The sequence below is a fragment of the Canis lupus genome, chromosome 35, assembly GCF_048164855.1.
Source record: "Canis lupus baileyi chromosome 35, mCanLup2.hap1, whole genome shotgun sequence".
NCBI lineage: Eukaryota > Metazoa > Chordata > Mammalia > Carnivora > Canidae > Canis > Canis lupus.
This window is the reverse complement of record NC_132872.1, coordinates 4,949,682-4,974,608: the sequence shown is the minus strand read 5'-3', so window position 1 is coordinate 4,974,608 and position 24,927 is coordinate 4,949,682. Positions and strand designations below refer to the sequence as shown.

General features: G+C 55.2%; 1 protein-coding gene and 1 long non-coding RNA gene across 11 annotated transcripts in view; one reads left to right on the top strand and one right to left on the bottom strand.

The window, feature by feature from the left end:
* Window positions 1-24,927, bottom strand: part of ADCY5 (adenylate cyclase 5) — a 147,095-nt gene that overhangs the window by 80,541 nt on the left and 41,627 nt on the right. The gene's annotated exons all lie outside the window — the stretch shown is intronic.
* On the top strand, window positions 7,532-8,882 carry LOC140625191 (uncharacterized). The gene is made up of 2 exons (XR_012024565.1): window positions 7,532-8,279; window positions 8,599-8,882. It is a non-coding gene; the product is annotated as an uncharacterized lncRNA (long non-coding RNA).

Genomic DNA, 24,927 nt, shown 5'->3' with positions numbered 1-24,927 from the left:
TCCTAAAGGTCACCTCCTGTGCCAGCCTGAAAGCTCTGTCTCTCCCTTAGTTTACCCTCATTTTTCTGCTACAACGTTGACCTCTCTTAGTCCTGGCTGCTTATACCCACCCCAACCCCACTGATAAGCCCTTGCCTCCTCACCTCTCCCCAAAGACTCTGCACACTCTCCTCTGGCCCCCAGAACATAGGCATTTCCCAGTAATGCTGTGGGATCTGAGAAACCGTCACGATGCCCTGTGGGTCAGAATCTCCACCCCCAAATGACATCACCATCCTGGGAGCACCCAGACCCGGGGAGCCCGGACAGTGCTTTCTCCTCCCCATCTAGGAGGAGCAGAGTCCCTCCCAGGGCTGAGGTGGCTGGAAAGAGCCTTAGTCCTCAGTAAGGCAGACTGGAGCAGAACCCAAGCCAGCAATTCCAGGTGCTCTCGTTCCCGGGCCACGTGCCTGTACCTGGGATGACAGAGCGTGCCAGCTCGAGAGGAGAGGAACACAGCGGCTCATGCTCGGCCGCCAAAACCCCTGTGTGCCCCCTGCCCCACACCAGCCACAAGGGCAGGAAAGCCTGGCCAGGCTCATGGCTAGCATCAGCCAATCCTGATGGTCTGCTGTGGATCAAGGGCTGCACGGGAAGGAAGCCTGGGGTGCATCCTTTGTAGTCACCTAGTTGAAGCAAACAATCGCTCCCCTAATAAATCAGCTTTGCAAATTTGAATGTTTGTCGGCAGGGCTTTCTTAAAGAGGGCCACAGCTACAGCAGAATGCAGAGCCTGGCAAAGCCACCCTGATCCTGGGGAACCTGAGCCCTAACAAGCAGAGGAGAGGGCACAGGTGCTCAGAAAGGTGGGCACTGCGACACATGGCCACAGGCTGTCCCACAGCAAATTACTAGAGGGTTGGCCAGGGAGCTCCCTGGGTGCCAAGACCACCTCTCACAGAGCCCCTAAACCCCACACAGTGCCTGGCACGTGGCGGGCACTTGATAAACATTTGGTGAGCAGGAGCGTGGGCAAACATGTCAAGGCATGACTGGCTCATCCTAACCACGGCCATTTCCAGGCAGCAGCTATGTACATAAGGAATACAAACCAATTGACCTCAGTACGAGCTCAAAATAATTAAGAGAGGAAGTCTGCTACAAATCATCCAGTGCATTCCAAGCGATCAAATGCATTTAGAAATCCTCGGCTGCTTAGTATTAACCATGCACACTGGCTTCCTCACTTAATGCAGCTAGCTGGACGGACACCGGGAGGGATGGGGAACTCTCTTGGAGTCCAGCAGTCTCAGCTGGCTGCTCCGGAGCCAGAACAGGACCGGGAGAGTGAGGGCTGAGAGAGGGACAGATCCTCCCCACGTCACCCCGGCTCTCCAAGCAGTGATGCCCCCTGTCCTTCCTGAAGGGCAGTTGGGACAGAGGTCCTTGTGAGTGCCTCAAGCGCCAGCACAAGCCACCTACACCAACACCAAGCTGCCACCTGGCACTTGCAGGGCTGGTCTGGTTTTCATCAGTGACTCTTGCTGAGCCAGGGAACTTGGCCAGGAGCCCCTCAGGTAGCACAGGACCAGGCCTGCAGGAGCACAGGCCCCGGGCTGGACTCCAACCCCATTGCTACCGCAGTCACTCGGGAACCTTAAGACACATCTCTCGACCTTTTGGTGCCTATAAAATCAGGACAGGACTTCCCTGTATTTGATGGAGACGTTTCTACTGATGGTTATGGTCAAATCCCAGCTATCCATGGTAGAGGAATCAAATCAGTATGTGACTGGCCCCATGAGACATGCCACGGACATTCAAGATGTGGCCCCTGCTCAAGGCACGCTCAGTATAAGGTGGAGAGCACAGGAGAACCCACGTGAATAGATGACGAAGAGCAAGACGGCAGGTGCAGATCTGCAGAATGCAGATGTCTCCCGTGGGCCACAGAGGCCAAGACAGGCTTCAGGGAGGGGCCAGGTTGGCGTGTGGAGCTGAACAGAATTTGGACAGGAGGGGAAATTTTCACATGAAAGTGACAACCCTGAATAATCATAGCATGGCCAGGGCAGTGCAGAGGCCACCCGGCAGGATCCGAGAGTGACAAGACGGCGCTGTGTATTCAAGGAGCTCAGAGGATGAACCACTGTCTACCCAAACGAAAAGCTTGGTGTCACAGCCACTGTGGGTGGGGGTGGGGTGGGGGGAGGAGTTTCACGATGAGAAAATATTCAAGAACAAGCATTGAGTGTCCACCGAGTGCTTATAGCATGCCGGTGGGACCTCCTTTGGTCCTCATGACGACTCACCCGTTGGGGGCAAGGGGGTGCAGTTAAAAACTCCCATTTTACACACAGAGAAAATGAGGCCTAGTGAGGTCAAGCAACGTGCTCAAGGTCACACAGGGAGGAAGTGGCTAACCATCGTGCAACACTGCTGCTCTCCATCACCAAGAAGGAAGAACCATCCGTCTCTAGCCGCAAAGAAGGGCGGACACAGGGATCCCTGGGTGGCGCAGCGGTTTAGCACCTGCCTTTGGCCCAGGGCGCGATCCTGGAGACCCGGGATTGAGTCCCACGTCGGGCTCCCGGTGCATGGAGCCTGCTTCTCCCTCTGCCTGTGTCTCTGCCTCTCTCTCTCTCTCTGTGACTATCATAAATAAATTTAAAAATTAAAAAAAAAAAAGAAGGGCGGACACAGAGAGGTCTGTAGGGGAGGGATGCTGCTGCATCAGGGCGATAGATGGACTGGAGAGAAGAGACGAAACCAAGAGACGCCATGAGGGGACTATGGACAAAAGCGCCGACTGACCCACATCAGACCCGGGAGACTTGAACGTTCAGGAGACCTGGGACCGAGATGGGACAGTTGAGCAGTGTACCAGGTATGCAGCAGGTAATTTTGGACTGAAGAGTGGAGAGCTGTCCACGCAGTCTCCTGGTGAGGGGGCTGTTCTCCCACACGGCCTAACCTCAGCTCCAGCCCAGGCTTTTTCAAGTTAGCCCCCCCACCCACGGTCCCCCCTCGCCCAGTGACACCCCACCCCTACCAGAGTCCCTTCTCCAGGGCAGTGCATCTGTTCCCAGGGGAAACGGGCCAGGTCTGGTTAGTGTCTGTTCACTGCCACGGTGTCCAAAGCGGGAGACGTACTGTGTCCAAGTCTGTGTGTGTGAAAGCATTGCACGCATGTATCAAGATCCTGCAGATATAAACAGCTCTACCTCGGAGAAGGAAGCGTACTCTCATTTTTCCTCAGTGGACGACAAACAGAGATAAACCAGGCGCTGAGCTTTCCTAGGTCCCGCTGCCAGCAATCGCAGCCAAGAGGGCTTTCCATGGGGTGTCCTTCCTGGAAACTCTGGGCCCCCACAGTCAAGTGTCAAGGCCTCACCCCAGCTTATCCTGTGTCTAGGCACAGCCACCCTTCTGGGACAGGCCCCTCTGTTCCCGGTTTTCAGAGCAATCTGGAGAGGGAAGGATATTTACGACCCAGGGTCAGCAGACACCGTCTCGTTCTCCTGAGAAAGAATGTCTACAGTTAAGAGTTTGCCCCAAGAATGCACGAAGGGCCAGAGGGATGAGAGGCCTGTGGCAGACCAGCCACCCTAAGGGCTGATTTCATCCCTCTGCGTCTACTGAGGCCCTACTACGTACCGGGCATCTGGCGTCCAGGGGATGCCGGACGGGGCACTCACATGGCAGGTGGAAAGCTAGGGGTCTGGGCAGGATGACCACGAAGGCCCCGAGAAGCGAACACCCTCTTCATCTGTCCACGTGAGCATCTGTTCTGGTGACTCATAGGCACTTGCCGTGGGGTTCCCGGCCGGGCTCCCTGCAGGCCTTGAGAGTGATAGTGGGAGTCCTGGTGGTGACGGTGACGTGCGGGTTCCTAAGGCCAAGACTGAATCCTCTCACGGCTGCTTGGGGGCAGACCTGGATGTCCTCGAGCCACCCATTCTCCAGGGCAAGAGGCTGCCTGAGGTCCAGGCGGGACTCAGGGGCTGCCTGGCAGGACCGTGACTGCGGTGGCCCAAGGTTTGGAGGCCCACAGGATCGAGGAGCAAGGTAACCCCCGCGGGTGGGCACGGTTCAGCTAAGCAGGCTCCGGACCCTGGCACTTCTGTAAGAGAAACCAGAATTTCTCCCGAGGACTGGAAGTTCTGCCCAGGGCCAGGGCCTTCCAGGCCAGGCCATATATTTTTGAGAAACGCCTCATTAGGGGCAGGAGACGTTTGTTTCTAGAGGCCTTTCCTCCAGGAGAAGCCTGGGGTCCTAATTCGCTAAGGGGAGCTCACAGGTGGCCACTGGCCAGCCCGCCTGCCATGAGCATGCCCAGCGGGCGCTAAAACACGGAGCGGCGAACCCCTCGGCCTTAGCCCCACGCGCCCCCAGAGCAGAGGGGGGCCGAGTGAGCTCAGAGGACCCACCGGCCAGGAGAGGCTGGAGGAGAGAAGTCTGGGCAAGCAGGTGGGAGGAACCAGCGCCAAACCCTCACCAAGAAAAGGGCAGGAAGACGACATCTCACTGAAATATTCCCAAAGCCTAATTTTAGACAATAGCTCCTTTCTCTATCAGCATTCTTCCCAGAATTAGGATTTGCATCTGGTGGATTCCCGTCAGCCCCTGGGGAAGTTTCATTCTCTGGGGTTTCAAGCTTGGGGTGCTTTCTATCCCGGCTGACGCAGACCAGTGGAGACAGGCCCCAGCAAGGAGAAGGGGAGCCTCAGCCCGTGGCCTTTCTAAAAATCGTGTGCGTGTCCACCCACGCAAACCCTGCTGTCCGCCGCCCGCTGACAAGAGCGGAGCAGACAAGAGCTGCAGCTCCACACAGCAGCCAAGACGATCTTTTCAAAACACACATCTGACCACGTAAACTACACTTCCTCTCCCACTTCAAACTGATAACGTCCAACGTCTCTCGGAATAAAACCCAGTCTCCCCAGCTCTGCTATGGGGGTTCGGGTGTTCGTGTCCGGCCTCTCCAGCCTCTTCTCACACTGCTTCGCGCTGTCACTACCCTGGAACTCAATCCCTGCTCAGTCCTGCCACGGGGTTTTTGCATATGCGAATCCCACCTCCAAGAAAAACCCCACTGCCACCCTCACCCCTCTTTGCATAGTTACCATCTACTCTTCCTGTAATTTTTTTTTTTTTACTTATTTATTCATGAGAGACACAGAGAGAGAGGCAGAGACACAGGCAGAGGGAAAAGCAGGCTCCACGCAGGGAGCCCGATGTGGGACTGGATCCGGGGTCCCCAGCATCAGGCCCTGGGCCAAAGGCAGGCGCCAAACCACTGAGCCACCTGGGCTGCCCTCTACTCTTCCTTTAGACGGCAGCCAAATAGTCATCATCCTCTGATTTCCCAAAGTGGCTGTGCCCCCCACCCCGCCCTGACTGCCACCATGGGTGCACGTCTCCCTCCCTTTTGTGCTGAGCATGACGGAAGTGTTACCATTGCCAGGGCGACTCCTCATCCGAGGACCACGTCCCTACCGGACTGACAGCTCCGTGAGGGCAAAGCCCACCTGCTCACCACGGAACATCAACACCTTGCACAGCGCCAGGCGCAGAATAAATGCTCGAGAAACACCAAACGAATGAATGAACGAATGAATGAACGGATGGATGCTCATTCTCCGAAGCTAGATCCACAGATTACCCTTGGGAACAAAGCTGAAGAACAGCTGGGGGCACGGCAGCCACCTGCTGGCCTCTTCACTTCCTTCTCCAGCCTGGCCACTCAACGCTCATCTTCAAACTTCAGACCCCGAAAGGGCCAGACGTTGCCCTTTTGGAGCCCCGTGCAGGCCCGAGCCCGCGCACCGGGCAGCAGCGCAGCAGGGCCCCGGGCTGCCGTGGTCAGGACGGGCCAGGCCCTGCGCAGAGACCAACACACCCCGAAATCTCGGGGCTTTACTCCTGTACGGGCTTAGATGTGGCTCATGAAAGACGCGATATTGGCCGAGTGCTCTCCTCCCTCTGGAGCACGTGGTCCCCTGGGTCACTGCGGAAGGGCGGGAGGAGGCTGGGAACCGCGCAGTTATCATCATGGGCCAGTCCTGGCCATGCCACACACCGTGGTGTGCGCAGCTTCAGCCCACATTCATCCCACCCGGTCGCTCATCTGGCCACAAACCCACTCTGAGGGAGGCTGCAGAACCCATGAAGAAGGGATGGTGTGGAGAACACACCCCCACCACCGTTCCGCTGCTCCCCACGAGGGCTACTTCCTCCCACAGTCCTACAGTGACCTGTAGCCTCCACTGGCCAATGGCCCCACGTCCCTAATGGGAGGGCAAGGCCTCCTTACCCTGAGATGCTATACTGAGCAGGAGCCCAGTTTCCCAGAGCAGAGAGAGATCAGCAAGGGGTCTTCCAGATGGGTGTGGGGCCTGCGAGATAATGAAGACCACACCCTGGTGGCCTGCCTACGCCCACTCACTCCTCCCATCCTGTGGGAGGGCAGCTTGACACTGTCCCTGGGATGCCCCATGACCATGTTGAAACTTTGGGTTCTTATCCTGGTCATCGGCCAGAAATGCCAAAGGAGTGCTGGGGCAAGGGGACCTGGCAAGGAAAGCCACCTGCGGCTGAGGTCCTGGCGCTAGCCGGATTGGCCAAATGTCTTTAGCTGTCTATCGTCACGCCTTTGTTCCCTGAAAGGTAAAATGAGGAAGGCTCAGCATCTGCTCCACCCTATGGCCCAGGGTTCCGGGCAGATCAAGGAAGAGAGGGTTAGGGAATGAGGTTCAGATCAAAGTGACACCCGTTATTCCAGAGCGAGTCACCTAAAGCTCCAGGGCGGCTCCTTCTCTTTGGCCAGCCTGTGGCTCGGTACGACAGGCCTCGGCTGCCGATGCTCTGTCCCACACTCTCATTTTCCGAGCATCCTAGCCTGGTTTCCAGGAAGTCAGGCTGAAATTCTCCAAGCGAAGTGAATTCCTGGTCCCGGCCGCTTCCGTGTTCCAGGGCACACAGACATGGCATCAGACACGGCAAGCATTCACTTCCAACATTTCTCTCGCCCACCACACAGGCGCCCACTGTCTCCAGCCAAGGGACACAGCACCACTCGTAGGCACTATGGGATCACAACTGGTCTTGGGCCTGCAGAGGTTCTGGAGCTGGAGGGAGGGTGGGGTTGATGAGGGATGCTTTGTACAGAGGTCCCAGGGTGGCGGTGGGGAGGAGGGCCCCCATAAACCACTGTGAGGCTGAGCCTGGGCCCAAGGGTTCCCCTCCAGGTCCCTAGGGCCGAGCCCTCCCCTCCAGGAGGACTTCTGAGACAATGCTCTTGAAATAACAGAGTCTCTCCACTCCGGGGAGGGGAGCCTTAGGAGGTAAGAAAGGAACAGACGCCGCAGGAGGCTTCAAGCCCACAGAGCAGGTGAGTTTTCAAGAACTTTGAGAGATTCAGAGTAATTGCTGCTGCTTAGGGTGGGGGTACGGAAACGGGGGAGACGGGAAGGGGAAGAGGTGTGAGAAGCGAGTGGGTGAGGCAGACAATGAAGGCTGTCAGGAGAGGCTTGTGTGACAGCACAGAGCGTGGGACGGGCGTGTAGGTGAGGGTGGGGTCGACTCCCGGGGGCTCAGAGAAGCAGGGAGTTCGGCAGGGGGTGCTCAGTACCTGCAAAGGTGAGAAACCCAGCCAGGGCCCCAGGTCTCAGCCAGCTTCTGATCGGACTGCCTGAAGGAGAACAGCCCCAAGAAAGCCTCTGAAACTGCATTGGTCTTTCCGTGTAAGGATCTCCCCACGGGTCTCTGGGTTAACTCCAGTAGATCACCCTCACTTTTGCAGAAAAAGAAACAGACTCAAAGGAGAAACCAACTCAACCCCAGGCTGCACAGATGAAATAACAAATGTGGAGTCAGAATTCAAATCTGGGTCCTTTTAACCCCAAAGGACGCAGCCAAACATCCTGGGGTCTGAACACCCCCTCCAAACAACGGGTCAGACTCTCCTAGCTGGGACTCCTTCCCTAATTGGAAGTAATCCTTCCCTCGCCTGACCTCCGAAACTGTGAGTCCAGGCTCCAGGTTTGAACATCTTGGTCAAAGAAGCCAGAAAAATCCCAGTTACAGTTATCCACTCCATCAGCATGATTAACAACCACAAATATGTACAGGAGCCATGAAAATGGGCAGGAAGCTAAAGTCGCTGAGTAGGAAGATGAATCTAATGGCCTCGGCCTTCAAGTGGACATTCTGGTCCTTAAGGGAAAACCAAGCTGTGAGCACCTGGCATTGGGGATTGCAGATCCTGGGCCTCCCAGAGGAGGAAGTGCAGAGAAGAGGTGCATGGGGCCCGGGTGACAAGCTCTGTGGGCCTCATCTACCAACACAAACCTGGCCCTTTACTCGCAGTCCCCCGTTGGCCTGCTCTCTTGGAATCTGAAATCAGGGAGGGCGGGCATGCACCCACAGTGCCAGGACCTGGGGTCACCACCTCCAACCCTCCTCAGATCCCCTCCTCCCCCCACAAGAAGTGCAAACAGCAAGTGCCCCCCAGGGTGGTGGCCAACATTACTACTGTCTGAGAAAGGGCCGGGCAGAGAGGGACCGCAGAGAGGCAGGTCTTTCCCCTGACTTTCCCCTTCCTTTGCTTTGCTCCAGGACAGGGAGGGGAGCCGGAGCCCCCAGTTAGCATTATCAGCGAGGTGTCAGCCGTCTGTGCCCAGGAGACGGCAAGCCTGGCTTCCATTTCTGGCCTCTCTACGTCGTGGTGTGGCTTTGGGCAAGTTGCTGAAACCGTGTGCGTGCCAGTGTCCTCACCTGCAACAAAAGGATGACGGTGCTTTCCCATAGGGTGGTTTGAGGATTTTATAGGCATTGATAAGTATAAATGGCTAACACTTCTTTTTTTAATAAAAAGAGTGTATTATGCTACTTTTCCATTACTAGAGGACAGCAGCTCTCTCCTTTCTAGTAAATGCCAAGAATTTTCTCAGCTCCCTCTTCTCCGAGCTGAGGTCTCAGTCCCATTGCGCCCGAATGGCGGAGGGGCGGGGGGCTCACCATCTGCTTTCAGCCACAAGACCACCGTCTCCATTCTCCTGGGAGCCTGAACCGGTGGCCTGTGCCACGGGCCCTCACAACACCAGTCCTAGAAGCCTCTCCCCAAAGGAGCGGGGGTGGGGTGGGGGGGTGGGCTCCGTGGCCGCAAGTCGGCCCGGGAGACGCTGGGTCACATCCGCGAGGCGTGTGACCTGTGCAGCCGCTCAGTTTAATGCTCTGCTGTTTTCCTCTCAAAATTCTCAGTGCTTTTTAGAACCGGGGGCCTCACGTTTTCCTCTTGCACTGGGCCCCGCAAATTACGTAACAGGCGTGGCAGGCTTCTCCACCTGTCTGCCTGCGGCTTCTCCTATCACCCCCTCAAGAGGCGCCCCGGTCACCAGGCTCAGCTCCCTGTTTGGGAGCTTCCCTCCGTGGGGAGGCTCACCTGGATGCCTAAAGCTGCTCTCTTGCTTCCACCCTCAGCCCCTTACAGTCTCTTTGCAACACAGCAACCAGAGGATCCTTTTGAAACAGGAGTCAGAATCATGTCACCCCTCACTCAAACCCTGTAGCAGCTCTCATTCCACTGAGAGTAAAAGGCAGGACCGAGTCCTGACAGGGGCCCCTTGAGGACCTTCACGGTCTCATCCTTCCCTTCCCTTACTGACTTCTCATCTGGGGTCCTCCCTTTGCCTCCCTCCACTCCAGCCACACTGGCTGCTTTCCTCTTCTGCAACAAAGCCACTGGGCACATTCCTACCCCAGGGCCTTTGCTCTGTTTGTTCCCTCTGCATGGGACACTCTTATCCCAGATATCCTTTCTTTTTTTTTTTTTTTTAAGATTTTATTTATTTATTCATAAAAGACACACAGAGAGAGGCAGAGACACAGGCAGAGGGAGAAGCAGGCTCCATGCAGGGAGCCCAACGAGGGACTCGATCCTGGGTCTCCAGGATCACACCCTGGACTGAAGGCGGCACTAAACCGCCGAGCCACTGGGGCTGCCCCCAGATATCCTTTCTAAAAAGAGTTCCAAACAGGTCTTTGATGGCAGAAAAGTCCTCTAAAATCATCTCTATGCCCTTGTCCCCAAGTTGGACTGTACTTAATCCGGTCTTTTGAAAAGCATGGAGCCTTGGTGAGAACGTGGAGAAATTGGCACCCTGGTACACTGGGAAGGGGGTGGGGTAGGGAAAACGGTGCAGCCATTGTAGAAAACAGTATGACAGTTCCTCAAAAAATTAAACATAGAATTACCAGTGATCCAGTAATTTCACCTTGGGGCATACACTCAAAAGCACTGAAAGCAGAGACTCCAATAGATATTTGTACACGCATGTTCACAGCAGCATTACTCACTGCAGCCAAAATGTGGAAACAGCCCAAATGTCCATGGGTGGGTGGAAGGATAAACAAAACGTGGTACATGCATACAATGGAATAATATTCAGCCTTAAAAAGGAATGAAATTCTAACACACGCGACAAGATGGATAAACTTTAAAGACGTGACGCTAAGTGAAATAAGCTAGATGCAAAAGGACAGATGTCGTATGATCCAACTTACGTGAGGCAGAAACCAGGATGGTGGTGACCAGGGGCCGGGAGGCAGGGAGGAGTGCGGAGCTGTTATTTAATAGGTACCGAGTCTCTGTCTAGTACGATGACAAAGTTCTAGAAATGGATGGTGGTGATGGTTGCATAATCTGGTGAATGAGCTTCATGCCACTGAATTGTACACTTAAAAATGGTTAAAATAACAAACTTGATGGTGTTTATATTTCACCAGAAGTTAAAAAAAAAAACGTCTGAAGGTAAAAGTCTCAATGAAATATGGAATCCACCCGGCCCCCCAACTTGCTCCTGGACCGATTAGCCTCCTCCACAGCCACCCCAGGGCCTGACGCTGCTCTCAGGAGACAGAGCCCCGTTTGCAGCAGGGGCTGCGCCTTGGCCCTGGCCTGGAGAGGGAAGGGGGCGCTCCAGGCCTGCTGCACCCCCGCGTGACCCCGTGTGCGAGGGCCACTGGGACACAGCCCAGGCCCCAGGGGGGACAGCAGGAAGCCTCTGACGAAGAGATGGGCCCAGTCAGCAGAGGGGAAGCTCACAGGGCAAGGCCGGTTCCGGGGAGGCAGTTGGGAAACGCTGAATGCTGTCCCCAGCGCCCTGGATTCCATGAGAGGCCCAGGCGAGGGGCAGGCAGCGGCCACAGTGCGTGACAAGAGGGACGGGAGGCGGTGACTGTCCTCTGCAGCCCAGGCCACTGCAGGGACGTGGCGTGGATCGGCCCAGCTCGCACCAGGGCGCTCGGCTCTCCACGCCTGGCCTTACCCACGACGCACGAGGCCAGGAGGGGAGGGGGTTGCCCCAGCTCAGCCCCAGCTCAGCCCCAGCTCAGCCCCAGTGGCAGGGTGGCGGAGGCGGGGCTGCCTGCCCAGCTGGGGTCCCCTCCTCCCGGAGAAGGCCGGGCTCACGGGCGGCCTGGCTAGTCTTAGGCTCGCGGCAGCGGCGGTTCCCTGTGCAGACCCCCGTCCAGCTCAGCCGAGGAGGTTTAAGCCATGGGCCCGAGCGGAAGGAAAGGACAACGTGCACACGCATGTGCATGCACACCCCTCCTCCAGGCAGGCTTCGTAAATGCTCCCCCCGCCCTACAAAAGGGAGGAGGCCGGTCGGTGCCCCTTACTCCCTGCAGCTCTGCACCCAGGAAGGTCCCACCAAATGTCCTTAACCGTGTGAGCTCATGACTCCCGGGTCAGAGGGCCCGAGGTCGCCAGGCCCCAGGGAGGGACCTGGAGGGAGATTTAATCATAAACAGCCTCTGGCTCACAGCTGCAGATGGGACCAGCTGTCTCCTCCGCGAGGAGAACCAGACGCTCAGCGGTGCGTATTGTCAAGGAATTTGGTTGGACTGGAGGATGAATTTTTCAACCTAAAACACCGCCACGGGAGCTCCTCTCAGAGCAGGCCTGACTCACGAACGGCTGCCTCTTCTCCTGGGCTAGGTCATGGTGGCGCAAGCTGCAGCCGGGGTGGGGGGAGCTTAGACGGCCTGCGGAGCCCTCAGCAACATCGGCGTTACCCGGGGGTCAGAGACGTGGAGGGCCTTGCCCCAGGTCACACAGCAGAGGAGCTTGGAGGACAGGTGTGTCCTCGTAAAACCTGTCCACACGCACTGCCCTTCCTCTGGCCCCAGAACCGAGGTCCAGGGGACGACAAACTGTTCCTTCCTTGTCCCCTTTCCATGAAAGCCACAAGAGCTGGCCTCGGGGCACTTCTTGTCTCCTAAGCTCCAGCTCTGGAGTTCAGCTCCCGCAACCATCTCTGAGCCCCAGCGCTTCTAATTTGTGGAGCGCAGAGGCCACTTGCATATCCCCCTGCTGTTCCCAGAACCATCCATAGTCCTGGGACCCCTCAGCGGGGGGAGGATGGGACAACGGGACATCAGGCAGGCAGGGACCGAGTGGAGGACGAGTCCTGCAGTCTCCTTGAAGCCCCTGGGGCTCTGCCTCCGTCCTCGAAGTCATAATATTTACAGGGAACACTGGAAAGCCAGCCACCTCGCAGCTCCGCCTGGCTGGCAAGTTACTGCAAACAGCAGATGTCTCTGAACAATGTGAGCACGGCCCCCTCTCCTTACTCGGCGCCCTGCTCCCCTCCTGGTAAACAAATAAACAAATAAGTTGCCTGAGCCAAGACAGCTGCCCTTCCTGCAGAGGTCACCCTGGAGCCGGATTACACACTCACACTCCACTTGGGAGCACGTCCTTCTAGGGGCAAAAAATGTCCATCGCAGACACACACACACACACACACACACACACACAGTGCTATAATCTGTGTGTGCATGCGCACGCGCGCGTGTCTCTGTGTGTGTGTGTGTGTGTGTGATGGGTGGGGAGAGAGAGGCAGTGAGGGGGGATGTAGAAGGAGAGGGAAAGAATGTCAATAGAGCCAAAATGCTTATTTTATTAAAATCTTTTATAAATAAGCCCCACTTAGCCCCAGCCAGACATGCAGGGTCAGTGCCAGAAATCGTGACTTGTCTACTTTCTGGAGACCTAGTTGGTGAGACGGCGGTGTGCGCAGCAGGGCAGGGGACCCACCGGTGTCCTGAATGCATATCCCCGTGCCCTTCGTCCGCAGAACGCCTACAAGGAGCCTAATCTATTAGAAAAGCCCGGGTTCGAGTCTCACTGCACCCCTTACTTGCTGTGTGACTCTGGCAAGTTTCTTAAGCTCTCTGTGCCTCAGTTTCTCATCTGTAAAATGGAGAATAACAGTATCTACACTTGAGAGTCACGGAAACCAGCTATTAGCTCTCATGATCATGAGCTCCATCTCCATCTTCCTTACTTCCTTCTCTACGGTCCACGAAAAGACTTCTTTTGCAAACCAGCAGAGAACCATCATCACCGCCAACCTCCTCTCTTGAATCCCAAGGCAGCGCTCCAAGGCAGCGTCCTTATCTCCACTTCGAGGCCATGCAACCAGCCTGAGGTCACCACACAAGTGACCCAGCCTGAGGAGGAATGTCCTAGACAGGTCAGAAGCGGAGGGTTTCAGGAGACCCAGCCCTCTCCAGAACCCCGGAGGCCGAGAGAAAATAAGGGACAGCACCCGGGTGTGCATGAGCCTGGGGTGGCTCAGCTGAGGTGGGTGTGAGGGCGCGGGGCTGGCCGCCAAGCCGGGTACCCCAGCCTGGATGCCTCACACCTCTTGGCCAGAGCCCTGAGCTCCCAAGAGAGGTTGCCCCACAGGATGCTAGTGGCCCAGCCCCTAACTCCCACACTGGCCATCTCTCGACTCCCGGGAGCACTCCACGATGCTCCAGCTCTCCCCAGGAGAGCTCTCCGACAGCACGGAGAAGCCCCCGTCTGCCCAGGATGGGCCTGGCTTGTGCCTGCTGCTTTGGAGCAATTATTAATGGTGTGCCTTCCCCTTCACTGTGTAAATGTCCTGGTTTTGATGCTCAATTATATGGTCACCGTACTCCAACACTGCCCGTCCCCCCACCCTGCTGGGGTCTTGAGCTTTGGGCCAAAATCTGCCATCCAAGGGGGCACCCCACCCTCCTTGCGCAGTTCCAAGGACCTTCAAGAACACTCCTGACCAGCCTCCTGTGCTTTCCAGGCTGTAGAAACTTTCTTCCCACGCTGCCTGCCAGCCCCCCTGCCCATGACTTCTAGAAGCAGCACAGCTGAGTCTTCTCAACACAACACAAGTGACCAGAGGTCGTGAGCCTGTCAGTGTGGAAGGCAACTCCAGCAGAAACGGGCCACTCCAGAATGGAGAAAGGACGCAGCCAGAGGCATTACCCGGCACCACTTGTGGACACATCAGATCCACGAGCAATCACTCTACCTCCACGAAGAGAAAAGGCACTCCCGCGAGCTCGCGTCTGCTCGATCGTTCTCGCATTCATTCATTCACTCAGCAAAAATCGACTGAACATCCATGAGGTTCAAGGCTGGGTCCTATCATCAGTGAAACCAAAACTCACAAAATTAAAATATATAGAAAACCTAGAGAATGAGGATGGAGATACACACAAACACGTACATACACAGATTCCGTTATTTGTGCTGGTGAGTGGCGAGCCTGCCCATGACTATCCATGGGACAGTCCTTGGAATCAGCTTCTGAAATGCACTGGGTGATTTTTTTCCAATACATTTACCTCAAGGGTGATGTTTCAGCCCATTGATGTTACACTGTTATTTAAATGAGCCTAGATTCTGAGACCTCTTCTATACTCTCAGAAAATACCAAGGGGTTGAGGAAGCTAGCCCGGGGGTGGGATATAAATCAATCCAGCCAAATTCATTGATCTGGGAGGCTGTTATTAATTGCCCAGGATGTGACCAGAAATGCAAGAAGCTGGGGGGCAAACCACAGAGGGAACACACGAGGCGAGAGTCCTAAAAATATGCAAATCCAACCAATTTGCAGAGAGAAACCGGCCCCTTGCTGAGGGGGACATTCATCTCAGCCTAGCCACAAACACGATCCGGTCAAACTAAAGTAACAGAATGACCTCCCTTAAAAAGACCTATTAGCAGATGCAAGAGAGAATTTATCTTCATACAACATTAATTAGACAAACGTACCGAGGCCAGTGGCGGGCCAGGCACTCTGCTAGGGCTGGAGAAATCGGCAATAAATAAAGCCTGTCTTGGATCCTGAGACACACCCAGTCTCAGGGGAGAAAAACAAAGAAAACCAGGGAGAGCCAAACAGCTGGGTGAGTGTGGTCCCAGAGGGACCCCAAGGAAGGAAGGAAGAGTTTGTCCCTGTGCACTGAGGCATGGCTCAGGAAGGCTTCCTGGAGGAGGTGATGTTTGACTTGGGCTCTGAAATACAGAGGAGCGGTGGCAGAGGGAGCAGCAGGAGGGACAGAAAACATTCCAAGGAAGCTTGGAGACACAGCTATGCAGGCATTTAGGGCAGATGGGGGAAGCCGGTGCTGAGGGCTGGAATGGCCAGGAGGCAGCATGCTCAGACCTGGGCTATGAGCCTTACAGCCGTGTGGCCAGCGTGCACGCACCAGAGGGAGAGGGCCGAGGCAGGGCGATCACTTAAGGGCTGTTGCAATGGTGCAGATGAGGGAGGAGGGGCAAAGCAGGGCAGATTAGGAGGGGATGTGGAGGGAGGGAGAGTCAAAACCATCAGGCGGCTGGGGACACACAGCCTGGGAGCAGCAGGATGTCTGTAAGGGTATCTCCAGAGAGGCCTGGGCCAGAGGCGCAGAGATGGCGACAAGACTGCATCACAGGGGTGGGCACGACCAGCTAGGAGAGGGTCCAGCATGGAGCCCTGGGCACGCTTGATGCCTAAAGAGGAAGGAGAGGACTGGGGGCCAAGACAAGAGATGGGGCGGGAGAGGGTCAGGAAGGAGGTGGTCCCAGGCTGACTAGGGGCAGAAGACTAGCAGCTAAGGAGCCTCAAACATGTGGCAGCCGGGAGATCCCAGAATGTGCGGCAAGGGCCGCTTTCCTCGGAGGGGGGTACAATTGGGGAGTGTGGGGAGACACGTAGGCTGAGAACCACCCCGCCGGGAAGGAAGGTGACAAGGGAGAGGACATGGGGATGGAGGCAGGCCCCCGGAGGGGGAGGAAGAGAGGGGGTCTGCAAGTGGCAAAACCGGTGCCGACGCTCAGCATCTAAGGGAAGGAGCCAAGGAGGGACAGAGGTGGCCTGGAGAGACAGACAGACATCCAGGGCAGTGGAAGAAGTGCCCTGGGCAGGAGAAGGTCCTGGGCCATCTCGGAGAGGCCAGGAAGGGTACCCAGGAGGCCAGCTGAGAGGGGGAGGACAGAGGTTGGAGGGTCTTCAGTGAGGACGGAGTTCATGTGCCAACAATGAAGGCTTGGTGGGGACACAGGCCTGGGAGCTAGAGAGACCGTGGGGAGGCCTCCAGGGCCACTCGGGGGAGGAGGGTGTGAGTAACACCGCAAACCTCCTTAGTTAGAAGATCCTTGCTAGGAATTCTGGCCCAGGAGGGGGAACTGGCTCAGAAGAGGTAGGAACACAGCTTAGAGTTTCCTCCAGGCTAGGATTTGTAGCCCTGGCCCCCTGCCCCCCTTATACCAATTTGCACACAAAGAATTTTCGCTAGAGAACACCCCCCCATCACACACACACACTGCACAGGGCGGCCCAACTCCTGGTCCAGCACAGCCCACATCTGGTTCTGGCCCCGGGTGACACCCCCAGCAGAGCAGCACATGCAGAGAGGCATGTGACAAGCAGATGAGAGGGACACTAACCCAGAGGTTAGAAAAACCTACAACCTTCCCTCTCGCTGACCACAGGGTCAATCAACTCTCCTAGAACAAGTACTTCCCCATCCGTGGCTCTGAGCAGGATAAACTCCAAAGTAAAGCGAACGTGACCTAAACCTAATTTAACGGAGAGTACACAGATGTCCGAGCAGGCCTCTGAGCCCCAAGAAACAAAGGCTGCAGAGCATGCTGGGGAGCCCGGCTTGTAGGGAGCTGCAAATAGCCCTTGTCCTTCCTCCGGAGCAGTGGGGAGGACAGGTGGGGACAGAGCCGGAGGGAGCGCCCCTGGGAAGTGGCCCCACACGGGGCTGCCCATGAGGGCAGAACCATGGGCGGCTGCCAGTGCCTGAACCATCAAGATTCTAGCTGGGAAGTTGGACAGACGTTTGGAACCATCAGCTCAGAGGACAGACCCCCCAACCCCACACACACGCTCAACACTACTCCTTCCTGGCAGACACAGCTCACAGCCAGGTCTGACTTTTTTTGTTGCTTGTGGCACGAGGGGGAGAGAAGCGGGAGCTGGTGGCCTAGAAGAACGCACTTAGGGCAGGTGCAGGGCAGCCTTCAGGATCCGCTAGGTCACCCGGAGCTGTGCCAGTCTTGTTCTCGCCCTCCGTGTCCCTCACCCTGCATCTTCAAGCCCACTACCCTCCTGCACATGCTGGTGGAATGGGCCACAGAGAGCCAGCCTGGCGGGGTGCACCCTGGCTAGCAGGGGCTCTAACTGAGGCATGTGCGGGTGGTCTTCAGGAGCCCAGGGCCCCCCTCAGATGGATCTGAGCTTTCTCTCTGCACGTGCAGAGGTGCATTTCCCTGCAGGGAGGGTTCATAGCTTTCCTGAGATTTTCAGAGGGGCGGGGACCCCAAGGAGGATAAAACATTTTTTTTAGGGAACTAAAACATGCCACAGAGTAAGGAACAAGGGCTGGGCTCTGGTGGCAGAGGATGAAGCCACACGGCAGTCCTGGACCTGGCAGCTGGGCCGCCCAGTCACATCCCCAGAGTGGACTCATCCTACACCTTTCTCCCCCTTCACCTGCTCAGGACAGCGAGCCACCCTGCATCCAGGATGGTTCATCTCTGTGGTCTGTCCCCCGATCTCCAAATGAGAAGGGAGTATTCATTCAAACTTTAACCAAGGACTTACAAAGGGAGGTTCATGGGGGACAAGGTGGGCCTTTCGAGGTTTCCTTCCTCCCTGGTAGGAGGTGGCCAAAGCTGACTTCAGAAAAACCAGAAGCAAACACTACCCGCACACGGTGCTGATTCAGCCTTGGGCAGGGGCCAGCACACTTCCCAGCTGGCCCTCCTGGAGCCTGGGGGCCGCCCAGCGCACCTGCGCACGAGGACCAGCTGCCCAAACAGACTGGCCAAGGGGTTCCCGGAAGCTTGAAGAATGTGCAGGCATCTGATCCCTCCAGGGTGGGATGGGAGGAGATAGATGGGAAAAGAAGCAAAAGTGTGTGGGTCTGGGATTTAAAAAAAAAAAAAAAATGAGCTACATTCTGAGAATTTCAAAGCATGTGCCATCCCTGAGGCTGCCGGGCCACTAAACTAGGCCAAACCCACCCTTCCCAGCCAGTCCATGGTGCTGCTGCCCGATGACCACAGACTGTCTAAACACTTCCAGATGTCCTTGAGGGCCACGCAGGAGACAGCAAGTGCAGTTTGGACAAAATAAAGTGAAAGATCATCTCTTGGGAAAGAGAGGCTATAAATTACAATTATGACTTCCCACCCAGAAGGAGGGAGAAGCCCTGGGGTTGAGGACTGAGGGCGGACGATGGAGTTGCCCTTCCTGAGAGGCAGCCCTCACCCAGTCAAGGAGGCGGACGAGCAAGGACACTCCCGGGGCTGACTCTGGTCTCCAAGCTGCAGCCCAGCTCCCACCATCTCCCCTTCCCAAGGTCCAAATGCCATGGGATGGAAACAGGACCAAAATAACCTCAGCCCACGAAATGTGCTCAGCCGTCTCCAGGGCCCGGGGCTCCTGTTAACTCCAAGCGGTGACGCAGGCGGTCCCCTGGGCCTTGGCCCACCCTTGGCAATGTGCAACTCCAGGGGATGCCATTCACGGTGCAGACTATATACGAACGGCCACCGCGGCACGCCAGCGGGGGAGGGGAGGGCTATGAGCCACAGCCTTGCAGGCTAACGGGTGGTCAAGTCCTGGGGTGGCCAGTGGCTCTACAACCAGCGTTCCCAGCCATCCGCTCCCAGCCTCCAGACAAATAGTCCCATCCCTCATCCCTGATCCCTGGAGCACCTGCAGTCCCCACCATGCCACCGTCCATCTCAGCTTCCCCGGCACACTGGGACTCTGAGGGTAAAGGCAGGGCCGTTTCCAGAGGCCCCGACGAAAGCCCTGCGCTGACACAGCCTGCAGAAGGCCTGCCTGCCCTGGACAAGTGCCTCCTCCTTGCATCTAATTTACTTTACATAAATAAGAAAAATTCACTAGGTAGTGGCTGGAGTGGGGGAAGCGAGTTGCAACACAGTAGAACAGTATATCCTGTATTATACTAATTGGGGTTTTAAATGATTAGAGGGACATATAGAAGTGTCATAGAATTAAGGGTGACTTTAGTTTCTCCTTTATAATTTTCCAGATTGTGTTCAAGAGTCGTGTATGGCTTTTATGATCAGAGAGAGGGCTACGAAGGCAATCAAAGATTATTTTGCCTCAGAGAGACCTTGAACGGAAAGCTCTGCGAGCTCAAGGTGGGATGAAACCGGCCAGGTGTTACAAAGTCAGAGGAAAACGTTGAGATGGGCTGGTGTGGGGCAGCCCTGGTGGCCCAGCAGTTTGGCGCCGCCTTCAGCCCAGGGTGTGATCCTGGAGACGGGGGGGATCGAGTCCCACATCCGGCTCCCTGCATGGAGCCTGCTTCTTCCTCTGCCCCTTCTGTGTCTCAACACCCACCCAGAGGACAAGCTATTTTTCAGTGAGGGGATGGTACCAGCATCCTCAGGGAGGTCACCACAGTTTCCCCCCACCCCAAGTGACTCAAAGGACGTGTGGCCCCGAATGCACTGGGCCCAGACAATGGCTGGCACCTCCGTGTCTGCATCAGGACGAAGTCAAGGCAGACACCGGAGCTGGCCCACAAACCCACCGAAACCTCCCCCACCGACGCACACTGTGCCAACACAGTTGCCCCCCCGGAGGTGCAAAGGACACTGGTTTTAGGGGGGGACAGGCCTGAGTTCAAGCTGGTTCACTCGGAGCCGAGCTCTGCGGCCGTGGGCATGTTATTCCTCTTCTCTAAGTCCCTGTGCAAAATGAGGACAAGGACATTAACTCCTAGGGGTGTGGTGTCACATGAGAACGAGATAACATGTGCAAAGTGCCCATTTGGGCTGGCCCGGCCAGGTGCTCGCTAGCTGGCAGCTCCCGGTGGCACAAGCAGGGGCCCTGCGCAGACCAGCACCAGACTCCAAAGGCCCACCCCCATTCCCAAGTCCCCTCCTCCCCTCCATGCCCGGCTGCTGAGGACCCTCCGGGACCACGTACAACAACAGATTTTAAGACGGTGACACTTAAAAAAATTTTTAGACTTGTTTCGTTCTCTTAAATGAATTTGATTAATTTTTTTTTCTTAGCAAAACCAAAAACAATAAAATTTTACCACCTTAAGAAATCAACTCTTTTCATATGCCCTTCCGGGGATCTGATTATTTCTGAATAAGAAGAATGTGTGTTTATAGTACCCGTCCTGCACAGCTGAGAACCCAGAAATAACCCAAAAGGCACCCTATGGGACAACACAGAGGTCACCCAGACTATGCACTCACATTCATGAACTTTACCCACGAGTGATGATCTCAGGTCATCACTGAGTACCTGATAACTGTTAGTTTCCACAAATTCTAATAATATAGTTGCCAAGCTCGTGCAGTTTAGAAATAGCAAGTTAGAAGTGGAGGTGGGGTGGGGTGGGCGAGGTGAAGAGCTGCTTGGACGGGCACTGTGATAACTTGGAGAAGTGACAAGTGACAGTCTATTAACGGAAAGGAAGACAGATAATGATTTTTTTTTTAAAGTATGCTTTAAGTTACCCAAAAGATGGAGCAGCTGAGGCTATTTAGTGCAGGAGCAAACAGCCTCAGCCCCACCTGCCTGGCCTGTTCCAGAGCAGAACATGGTGATTTGCTCACACAAGGATGGCCCAAATCACACAGAAGAGGTTATATCGGGGACTTCTTCAGGAGGTGGACAAAGGACATTATTTTAGGAAGACATCTATCAAAAATAATTATAATAATAAATGCTGGCATGAATTCTTAATTATCTAGAAAAAGCAGGCCACACAGAATGGCCTGCTCCCTAAGGGTGCTAGGGAACAGCGGGGTTACTGTGCAGACTTCATTTCTTCGTTGTTGTTGGTTTTTTTTTAGGTGAAAATTGCCCTTTGGACTTTCCCACTTTCCCTGGGCCGCATGAGAGGAACCGAAGGGCTTCCCTGTCTCACAAGGCCCATCAGGCCCAGGCCCGGCATCCAGACAGAAACCTCAGTCCAGCGTCCCCTGGGTCAAACATCTGACAAATGGGTCACCCAGGGCAGGCAGTGTCCCCCAGACTGGTCTCTGCAGTCCAAGGACCTACCCCTACTCCAACCCCATCTGCGTCCCCTCCCCAGACACTCACCTGCCTGCACCTAGCTTCATGACGCCTGGCTCAGCATGCCGGCTACCTCTCTCTCCCCATCCAAATGCTAACCTGCCTCTTGAAATCCTCCTCACCTGGCAGGCCTCCCCTGGGGCTCCCCTGGAACGCCCTCTCATCCCTTCCCATCAGCACACCTGCCTCCCCCACGCCGGAGATGGCAAGCTGGGCGCTTCCCTACAGTAACAGCACTTAGTGGGCACTCAACGAGCTTTTGCTGGCTTTGAAAACCCGTGTCCACACCCCAGCAGATCAGGGGCCCCGCTTTCCAGAGCACGCAGGCCTGTGGGCACCGTCACATGCACGCCTCACCCTTCCCACCGCTTTGGGGAAACTCACACACGATGTGATCTCCCAGAATTAGGAAGGAAGAAAGGAGGTCCAGCTGGGATGGAATTCCCCCTTGCCCAATAAGGATTTTATGCTAATGTTTTTCTCCATAAACTTTAAAAAATAGAAGGACTAAATTTGTCTCTGTCCTGGTGTTCCTGAGAATGGGTGGAACTAGGTGGAAGGGAAAGGGGCCCCTGCCAGCAATTTCCTCTGTGCCTTGCCTCATTGACTTTTTCCTTACTCTTCGTTGTGGCACAAAAAAAAGGGTGAAGCACAGAAGCATCCAGAAGCCCTAGGTCCTTCTTCCTCCCACTTGACCAGGCAGGAGTCTCCCCCGTCCTCGAAGACGACCATGGAAAGCAATGACTGACTCCTCCATTCCTGCACTTAATCTTCAGGTGTGGGGCGCCGGGGTGCTCCGTCGGTCAAGCGTCTGCCTCAGGCTCCCAGGGTCCTGGGATCGAGGCCTGCATCGGGCTCCCTGCTCAGTGGGGAGTCTGCTTCTTCCTCTGCCCATTCCCCACCCCCCACCCCCCACCCCACCTCTGGCTCGTGATCTCTCGCGCTCTCTCTCTTTCCCTCAAATAAATAAAATCTTCTTTGAAAAAAAAACTTCAGATCTGAAAATTCTTCCTGAGGTCCAGCTTAAATCCCTCCTGTTCTGATTGAAGGATCTTCTTTCCCGCTTGCAACCATTTTCCCCCTCGGGTCTTAAGTGAACTGAATTCTTTCCAACCAGAGGGGGAAAAAAGAAGGATGCGGAAAAGAGCTCATGCCAGTGGGACTCAAGCCGGTCATCACGAAGGTAGGTGGGAGTGTTTGGGGAGGGGAGGCAGATGGGGTTGGAGTATGGGTAGGTCCTTGGACCACAGAGGAGACCAGTTTGGGGGACATTGCCTGCCCCGGGTGGCCCATTTGTTAGATGTTTGGCCCAGGAGACGCTGGATATATCTTAGGGATTAGACAGGGGGGCGGTGGGGAGGTACCTGGGCGGCGCAGTTGGTTGAGCGCCCAACTCTTGGTTTCAGCTCAGGTTGTGATCTCAGGGTTGCGAGATCAAGCCCCGCATTAGGTTCTGTGCTCATCAGAATCTGCTTAAATTTCTCTCTCCCTCGCCCTCTGCCCTCCCCTGCTCTCCCTCAAATAAATAAAAAGATCTTAAAAAGAAAAACACTGAAGGGGCGCATGTGGGGGAGACAGCACAAGAGGCTGCTGGGAAGAGTGTAGAAGAGGACACGGGAAGAGTAAGAAGGGAAGTTTGGGGGTTAACCCTCCTGTCGCAAAGCTGCTGGGCACTGACAAGGCCGCTCACATGTGCTCGGGGTTCAAGCAGCCCCCTGTCTGGGGTGCCCACCCCTCAGCCCTGAAGCACCTAAGCAGCCAAGGGCTGCCCTCCTTCTCAGAGCAATGGCAACAGGTGCCCGTTGCCATGGCAACCAGCTCTCCAGGCACCTGGAGACCAGGTCTCACCAGCAAGGGGGCCCCCAGGTGTCCTCTGATGAAGTCCCCTTCCTCCAAAACCAAAGGCTCAGCCAAGCCCTGGGCTGAGACGCACCATCTGGCTACAGGGCGACGGAGAGGCCGGCGTCCCCCGTCCAGGCCATCACACAGTCTAGGAGGCTCTGCTTCGGGGCTCAGGGCTGAGACGACTCAGCGACACTGGAAGGTGCTCCCTTCTTGACATGTTGCAAGTATGAGTCGGAATATGCCCCATCCATCATCACCCCAGCCCCTCATCACCTCAGGCCTGTATTCCAGGCCAGCCTCCCCTACTCCAAACCATCAAGCTCATGGCCACCACCACCGGGATAATCTTCAAATACTATTTTTATCTAATCACTCTTCAGTGCCTAAAATAGACTTTGCTCTGGCTTATCAGATCTCATCTAAACCTTTACGGTATTTACACCTCCACACACTCCAGACTCAGCTCTGGGTCCCCACCATTCCAGCCACGCCAGTCTTGTCGACCAATTGTCCTGCTATGCCAGGTTTTCTCTGCTCGGGTCATCATCATCCCTCTCTCGTGTGTCTTTGCCCTCTGGTTCACATTCAGGTCCGTGCCCAGCCATGCTCTAGTCTGTCACTGTAACTACCTGCATCCCCAGGATGTTGCTGTGAATGACCATCCGGTTGTGAGCTCTAAATTTCTAACTTCATTGCAAACTCCTCAAGCGGGAAGCTTTCTCTTTCCTTGGGCTGTGAGATTCCCCTGTTAGGATGGGAGCTCTCAGAGGACCCACAAGGCAGCTTCCTCCATCAGACTAGGCACTCCCTAGGGACCAGCAGCACAGCTTCCCCATTAGAATTCTCCAGGGACAGGACTGGGGGTGCTATCTCTACACCTGCCCCAGGGCCGCAGCCCCTCCCTGGCTTCTCCACACCACAGCTGTGGCTTCCAAGGCAAGTGGAAGGGTGTAAGTCCAGGGCAGGGCTGGCCACTGGAACTTTCTGCAAAACTGGGGATGTCCTGAGCTGCTCAAAATACTGGCACTAACTGCATGTGGCTCTTGAGCCCTCAAAATGCGACTAGTCTAAAATGAGATCTACTGTAAGCATCAAACAGACACCAGATTTCAAAGACTTAGTAAAGATACAAACTTTGTGGTGATTTTTTTTATTGATTACATGTTAAAATGATAATACTTTGCATATTCTGAGTTAAATAAAATACAGTGCAAAAAATAAATTTACCAAAAAAATAAAAAATTTAAAAAAAAAGAAATTTACCTGTTTCTTTTCGTTGCTTTGAATGTGGCTGCTAGAAAAATTGCAAACTATACACGTGGCTCACATTCTGTATGTTTCTGTTGGACAGGCCAGTCTAGAACGCTTTGAGTATGTTCATCAGCTTGTACCTTTCAATTAAATTCTCTCTTCGACCTCTGAAGGGTGTCATGAGCATCCCTTCTGAAGTGTGTTCATGACTCACCTTTTTTCCCCTCTCCATGTTGCTTATTGTAGTAAAAAAACATATTGTGTGAAATGAAATCTGCCCTCTTAACAAATGTTTTATTGGTTTTTATTTTTTTTAAGATTTCATTTATTTATTCATGAGAGACACAGAGAGAGAGAGGCTGAGACACAGGCAGAGGGAGAAGCAGGCTCCATGCAGGGAGCCTGACATGGGATTCAATCCCAGGACCTCAGGGTCACACCCTGGGCT